Genomic DNA, 6544 nt, shown 5'->3' on the forward strand with positions numbered 1-6544 from the left:
ATTCATGTATACTATAGAGAATGTAAAGATTATGATGCAGAGGAAAACGTTTTCAGTAGGTTAAGCTATATTTAGTGTCTCTAGATTGCACTAATACATATTAACAGGTGTAAGGATAAACCGTTGTAAATCATAAAGGGACTCATAAAAGCATAAATCAGTTTCAAAATGTTTGGCTGGATCAGCTTGTCCCTATGCCATGGTGCACTGAGCGACTACGTGATCAGGCAATCTAGAGCTGGCCGGGCACGTCCAGTCTGCTGGATGATATCTAACAGCTGCCCTTTACGTGCTCCCGTACATCTTGGCACCCACAAGGGAATGTCGGTGACTGGCATACACGCGTGAGACGTGGCAGAATGTTTCTCCTTCTGTCTTCATGGGTCAAACTAATTTTAAAAGACAGTGATTTCCTTTAAACAAGAACCACAAAGAACATCATAAAAATATATGAGAAAGTATTTAACAGGTTTAGGGAAGCTACCATGAAACTAATCGTAAAGCAAATTAGAAAAAAGTGGTAAGCTACACTACAAACAAAAAGCAGCTAAAACACTTTAGTTATTTGAAGCAATTTTGATAATTTAAAAAATATATATAACTATGCAACTATATAATTTAAACAAATATGTGTTTTTAATAATGGTTTTTAAATGAATTAACTCTCAATGTGGCTATAAATTGATCAGGTAAAAATACAGCTGTATAAATGAATAAATAAAACACCCTCATCTCATTTACATAACTGAATCAAAAATATAGCTAATACATAATACAGTTGAAAAATAAAGCTGTTTTATGAGTTGTCATGATTCATAAAATCTACTCATTTAGATGAACCATCCAAAAGATCAGATTCACTAGAATGAATCAGACTTTCCAGAAAGAACTGTTTAGGAAGAAACGATTCATTAAGATTGAACTGGTGCTATACTGTAAATGAAGAAAGAGAGAGAACCATTTGAACCAATTCAGTGCAATGACACAGACTTGTAATTGCCACACATAAGAGAGGGGGCCATTTATGGTCAACTGGTTCACTTAAATGAATCAAACAATTCAGTGCTTCCCACGAAAGATGACTGTTTAGGACAAACCAATTCAGTTCAATGAATCCAACTTGGTGCTATATATGGGCAGGAGTATCATTTAAGATGAACTGATTTAATGGAATGAATCAGACTTGTAATTGGTACACAGTACTACACACAGGAGAGAGCACCGATTCACTAGAATGAATCAAAAATTTCAGCAGTTCAGATGAGAGAAAGGACTGTTTAGGATGAACTCGTTCAGTATAATGAATCAGACTTGGTGATACAAAGCCATTTAGGATGAACCAATTCAATGGTATGAATCATAAATCATAAATGTTGTAAGTGAAAAACGTAGTGAAGTATTGTCGGTACACTGCTGCTTAATATTATGGTCCTAGGTAATTTATTAATGCATTCTGGCATAATGTTGGGAGGCTGACAGCTGTTAGTGATGCTATGGTGAGATGATCAGCTGGTTTGGGTAAGGAGATGCTCACGCCACTCAGCCTCACAATACTAGGCCTTGTGTTGTATAATGAGAGCCTGTGTGTTCCATCACAGCATTACCAATCTGTCTCTGTACGACCTCTCCGTGCTAAAGCCGAGCTTTCACACCACCCACTGGGCACAAAAGTCAGTAAGCGATTTCAGTTCAGTTCAGTTTTTCATTGTGATTTTTAGGAGGTGCACGATAGTGACTTATGTGACAGTTTCTCTTGCATCCGAAATATGTTCCTGAAAGAGCAATAGAGACATGATTGCATACAAATCCAATAAAATAGTTCCTAAGCAATAGTTCCTTTTTTGTGCCCTAAGACGTTAGTGTAAAATCAGATTTGGTAGAGAAACGTTTACACTGTAAAAAATATATATTTTACAAATCTGTAAATAAAACAGATTTTTGGAGTACATTTTACAAGAAAACACTATTTCAGTCTTTCTGCTTCAAAATTTCACATTTAATTTAGTGTACTATTTGCCAAATCAATTAAATTGTAATTATTTCTGAAATTTACAATTATATTGTTATATATATTTTTTTTTTTTGTGATTGTAGTGTCTGTCTTTTGTCTATGTGATAAAGTCTAATGATTGTGAGTGAACCTGTTGTAACACAAGACAAATTAGGTTTAGGTTAGCATTAGGTTTCCTCTTTCACTTTAGAGCACAAATTAAACATTTAACTGTTTACAAAAAAAAATCTAAAAATTGTTTTTCTCCTTGCTCTTAGGAACGCCACACATTTTTACAGCTTGTGTATATTTAATTATCAGTTTGTTTTTATTGTTTGTTTTCTTCTCTGTTTGCTGTGTTTTAATTTACCTATTGCTTGTATAGTGCTGTAAAGCACTGGTCAACTTCGTTTTTTTTAAACTGTGCTATATAAATGAAATTTCATTGTGTTGTACATATATCTGAATGTTATATAAAATTTATGAAGAAAGCACACTTATTTACGGTACTTTAACTAATCCAGATGTTTATATAATAACCCTCAGACTGCTGATGTAAAGTCACAATGTTTGTCTTTATACTGATATCTTTCCTGTCAAGCTCTTTGTGCAGAGCAAGGCTGAAGTGCAACCCCTTCCGCTATCTGTCACAGGAAACAGAGCCGAACACAGAGCCTGCAGAAACTGTAAACAGTTAGCGAAGAAAAAGCGCTTAGTGACCCTGAAAAGTTCAAATGTTGACTTTATAGTGAATACAAGCTATCTTATCACGAAAAGTTTGCTTTCTTTGTACTGCACTGCAACACTGCAAGTTAAAGACCATGTATAAAATATGCAGAGTCAGAGAGGGCAGAGAATTCATGCTGTCCTGCAGCTGTCTTGCTGTACATGATCAGCTCATGCAGACTATATATGATAAGCCAGGGTGCTCCGTGCACGACATGTAGCTGTAAAAATGTTCAGGGCAGCTGAGGTTACATAAGCCAGTGGGCATGGTGCTCAGCTGGAACATTTACAACATCATGTGTTGCCTTGGTTCCCTCCACCCATACAGACACACGCACAGCTTATCAGTTCAGTGTAGCGTCAGTACAGATATGTTATTTGTATATTTGCACAAAATATTCAAGAAAAAGATAGTATATTAGTCTTCTCAGCCTGTTGTCCTCATAGATTATAGAATGGTCTGTGGTCAGTGTCCTCAGAAAGGATCCAGCTGACTCCTTCATGTGATTTAATCTAATTTGAAGGACAGGAGCGAGTCATTAGGTAGCTTGTCAGTCATGTCCTATACTCAGGGATTCGACTGATAATAATTGAACTGAAGCACTGAAATTATACCACTTTAAAATGACTATTTCAGTTTGAAATTATATATTTCTCAAATTTGAAATCATACATATGAGTATATATAGAGAGAGAGTATAGGTTTTTTTTTATTTTTTATCTAATCTAGTTTAAGTCCAGTTTAGTTAAATGTAATAGATTCTGATATAAACATATTTAAAAATATATATAAACATAATTATGCAACATAAAAAGTGACAATTTCATTACTAAAACAAACATTTTCAATAATAATTAACTGCTTAATGCTTATTTTCTGCCAAGACATTATCCATTCATTCACAAACAGTTCTGTTAACTCTACAACCAAACATAATACAGTGCAATTCAAAATATAAGTAAAGTGCCTCTAAACAATCCATACAGAAAATGATGTCATATTAATACACATTGTTTCATTATCAGTGCTTTTTTTTCAGCTTGCTCCTTTGAAAAGGCCATTTTATGTTCAGTGTTCTGGTTTAAAATGTAATTTCCTCTGCTGTCATAATAAACAGTAACACATAGTTTGAGATGTGGTGGAAATGACATCATCATGGCAATGTTCATGACATCATGACAAAAAAAAAAAAAAAAAAAGTCAGAATTCTTCTGTGATGCATGTTCGAGATTGTTCGTAGACAAACTCCACAAAGTCCACAGTACCAAAAGTGCCCATATAATTAGAGGAAACACAACACACTTCACTGGTAGTGTGAAAGTTTGCACATAGTCTGACAATGGTGTGTGATCTGTGCATGATCAGTGATCTAGTTCACAAGGGCCACATGCCGTGATGGCTAAAAGATATTCTATATTTAACATCCAAGAATATTTGTCCCTGGCAGACATGAGTCTTTCCAGAATAGCAACAGATTATTGAGCCATGCTATCCAGGCTATAAATAATTACAAAGAATGGAATTAGCGGCACCGATCAGTAACGGTTCTGCTCAGTCATTACTCAGCATGCCTGGAGAGTTAAACTAATGCAAGGTCAGTGCAACAAACATCTCCTTTCACAGATGCATAAAAACAGAATAGTCCTACGTGAATGTATCTCACTTTAAAATACTGCAAACCATATCTAAGATAAGTAGGACAAGGAGAATGGTATCTTAATTAACATGTAAGCGCCTGCTCAGGTTGTCTGGCATATCTAACTGTCTCTGCGTCTCCATAAAAGAGTGTTCAAAAGCAGAATGCTAAAAGGGAAGTTCCCCAGTGGTGTTTGAGAGAAGTAAAGCTGGCAGGGCCCCCCCTTTGTGGAAGAACTCTTACATAATGTCAGTTTGAACAAAGACGAAAACCTGCTGACCCTCTGAACACAGATCTTTAAGAAAAAAGGGTGACAATCAGATTTAACCCTTTAAAGCTGTGACTTCAAATCAAGTGACTTTTGTGTTGGTCAGTTGTTTCAAGGTTTATTTGGTGAGCAGCTCTGCACAGACTTTATCCAGCTTAGAGTTTAGCCAATAAAGATATTTAGTCAAAACGTACATTATTTTATTAATTAATACTGCATTTGAAAAAAGCCTTTCCCTTTTGTTATATTAGTTTTAACACATGCTATAACTTCCATATGCTTGCACGTGGATATTTAACTGTCGGGATGTCTTCTCTTGTCTAGACGTGCCCTAGATTTAAACCAATCGTGGTTTAGCTCCAAAAGGGTCAGCCAATGGCAGGTTGCAGATCTTGTGGGTTTGGTGAAGGAGTGGCTCTGAAACCTGAGTCCACATATGATGCAACTGGGAATGTCACCATGTAAGAGAAAAAGTCATGACTGGTAATTTAGGGTAATTCTAACACACTTGAGCCATTACTGGATTTAAAATCACATCAACAAGCCAATAAAGATTCATGTAAAAACCTAATTCTTAATAGTTTTAAAACATAGTGAAACAAGTGAACTGGAGTAACCTTTAGTTAGTTTGCTTTGCTTTGTAATCATTCCCTGAAAACTATTAAACACTTTTCAGTAATTGAGTAAATCCGAAATAAAATATTCAAATTAAAACTTAAACTTGAAGAACTTACACTTATACTAAACTATAATCATATAAATAATACTAAAATAGCATTGTACCTTTGCAAGTTAAAGAGCACAGGTGACTTGTGCTGCCATTAAGGCCTTTGGAGATATCCTTGACTGTCTGAATATTTTGTGTACCATGAGACGCAGAGATATAGTCGATGTGTTAACTGAAGCATATTTAGTTGCATTTATTTTCAGACTGCGGCATCCTTAACTCATCTTTCTCATGACTCTATCTCACCTCACCACTGTACAGTGCTGTGCTCTTTTGCATATAAATGGCCCCTAAGCCACTCAGCATTCTCTTCCATTCCACTGCTTCAATTCAGCACCAGGCAACCAAACGAACCGATCAATGGCTCACTATACAGAGTAGAGTCGAGTTACACATATTATCTTGCATTTTCCAGCGAACCTGTGTTTTTTCAAGGTGTCGGCATGTAAAGGACTTATCAGACATTCCTAACTAACTGACTCACGTGTTGAGATACAAGTGTGTGAAAAGGCTAGCTTATGGGTTATTGATTTGAAATGAATCAAAACACGTGAATTCGTTTTGACATGCTCTGCTTTTGTTCTATGTTAACGGTCGGATGTAGGGTGAGGTAGCGTAAGAGAGACTGTTTTATTGTTTAATGACATTTTGTTATTTTATACCAATAAGGCATGTGTCCCTGCTGCAGAAGAAGAAGGCCAGTCAGGAATTATCTGAATTGTTCCTCAGCATCAGACAACTCTTATTTCTAAATTCTGTCTCGTCTGTTTTCCCACGAGCACCACAGTGCACTAGTTTCTCAACAAATTGATTCTCCCTTCCTCCAAAAAACAGCATCACCTACTTTGACTGACCTTTTACCGCTGCCCTCCAAACCTTTGAATTGGATGTGTAGGCATCTTTTTAGTGATACTATACTTTGGGTCGATAAGATTTTTGTTTCTTTGTCTGATTTTGTAAGAAGTCTCGTAAGGTTATTTGAGCAAAAATTGCCTACATTAATATTGTGAAAATTCAAGCTGCAAAAATTTGGCGCTCAAGAAATATCAGTAACTTCTTAACATGTTGCATAGTATCTTTGAGAAAACCGTGATACGGTTTTAAAATAGAAATCTTTTGTAACGTTATGTCTCTACTGTCACTTTAATGCATGCTTACCCAATGAGTGCCAAGTTCTTTCTTTAAAAAGATATCTT

Source organism: Barbus barbus (genome assembly GCF_936440315.1).
Source record: "Barbus barbus genome assembly, chromosome: 33".
Lineage (NCBI taxonomy): Eukaryota > Metazoa > Chordata > Actinopteri > Cypriniformes > Cyprinidae > Barbus > Barbus barbus.